General features: G+C 29.3%; 1 non-coding gene across 1 annotated transcript; it reads right to left on the bottom strand.

Annotated features, from left to right (window-relative positions):
* Positions 1-1,041: 1,041 nt before the first annotated feature.
* Positions 1,042-1,186, bottom strand: LOC112837029 (U4 spliceosomal RNA). The gene has a single exon (XR_003211622.1). It is a non-coding gene; the product is annotated as a U4 spliceosomal RNA (small nuclear RNA).
* Between the last annotated feature and the right edge of the window lie 621 nt (positions 1,187-1,807).

The raw sequence follows: 1,807 nt of genomic DNA, 5'->3' as shown, positions 1-1,807 counted from the left end.
TAGTTAATTTATATATATGTATATATATTTATATTTGAATATTTTAGTTAATTTATTTTGATTATTTACTGTTTAATAATTCAGACTATTAATTTGCCTCTGGGCATAGCTTTATTACACCTTATAGGTGTTGCTATAGTAGTGTTTCCATTGTTACTATTTCCTAAATGATCTGTGAGTACTTTTACTTAGGAGACCCTAAAAGTGTTCAGGTTGTTGAAGGTTTTTGTACGTTTTTGTTTTATTTATGCTTAAATGTTTATTACACTGTGGACAGATAATGGAATTTGCTGCCTGTATAATTTTTTACTATTTTGAGTTTAGTCAATATTTCTTTGTAGGTAGTATATGGTAAAATAATATGAATGTTCTGTGGATATTAAAATGTTGGTTTTGTATGGGGTAATCATATGTATTGTTATTTATACATCTGTCAAATTTATACTCTGGCGTTTCTTGAGTTTTTGTTATTTTTTCCCTTTATTTCTTTTAGATTTATCTTTCTATTTCAGGGAAATGTTATTCCATGTATAAAAGTTAATAGTTGTTTGAGTTTCATTATATATCTTGTACCTTCTATTAATATATTAATACCCTCTTTCTTCATTTAATGCTTTGCCTTGATTTTTGCTTTTGCTGATACTAATATAAGAACTATCACTTTCTTTTGGTTTATGTTAGTCTATTATATTTTTGTCCATCCTTTTTAACTTTTTGTGTCACTTTGTAAATGCTGAGGCAATTTTTAAATCCAATCTAAGAATTTTTATCCACAATAGGGGTGTTTAACTCATTTATATTTATTATATTATTAGGATAATCCATATTACGGTTATTTCTTTCAGAGCTTCCTTTTAAAAATGTATTTTTGCTGTTTCTTGTCTTTTCAGCCATAAACTACGCTCTTTGCTTCTGTTCTTGTCAGTGTTTTGGAAGTCATATATCCTGATTTTAATTCTATAAATGGTGACTATGTGCTTTCAAAAGCATTTAGTAGTATTATTTTTTTTTCTAATTTTCAAAGCTGTCTGAAATAATAGCTTAAAACACTAACTTGCAGAATTTTCTGGTTGTTATAGCTATTAGGTTAATAAGTAGAAGAAAGAAACTTTCCCCATCTTTCAATTAGCAATAATCGCGCCTCGGATAAACCTCATTGGCTACGATACTGCCACTGAGCAAAGCTGAAACTTTCCCCATCTTAACTCTTGCCAGTTACCACAGGAGCCAGTGGGAAAACATCACCCATTGCTGTATCTGAGAATAGTGGAGGAAACAAGTTGAGTTTTTGGGTAGGCTTGTATATAGAAGAAATTAAACCATATAGTATATAAGAATATGCCTTTTTAAAGATCATAATGTATCTGCTCCTAGAATAACCATCGCATGTTGCTCTGTTTGCTGTAACTGAATAAAAATGTAGTGGAGCTAGAAACAATTCTGGGAAAGAAAATGAAAACAATTAAAACCAGTTGAGAAGCTTCCATACAAAGCCAAATTTTAAAATAATAGATGTATAAAAAAATAAAATAATAGATTGATAGTTCCATTGACAGGATAGAACTCTGAGCCAAAGAAAGGTACATCAATATGAATTTGTAATTGTTTTTAACATAATGAATTTCTTTCCAAAATATTTTTAATTTACTAAAAAAACTACATGCAAATATCCTTGATCCCTATAACAATGAGATATGGAGATTATTGCGCCTTTTTTTTAAATTTTTTTTTTTAAAGATTTTATTTATTTAATTGACAGAGAGAGAGGGAACACAAGCGGGGGGAGTGGGAGAGGGAAAAGCAGGCT

This window comes from Callorhinus ursinus, unplaced genomic scaffold (assembly GCF_003265705.2).
Source record: "Callorhinus ursinus isolate GAN/ISIS: 27379988/994484 unplaced genomic scaffold, GSC_fseal_2.0 scaffold37, whole genome shotgun sequence".
In the NCBI taxonomy this organism is placed as follows: Eukaryota; Metazoa; Chordata; class Mammalia; order Carnivora; family Otariidae; genus Callorhinus; species Callorhinus ursinus.
The sequence above is the reverse complement of the archived record's forward strand: the minus strand, read 5'-3'. Positions and strand labels throughout refer to the sequence as shown.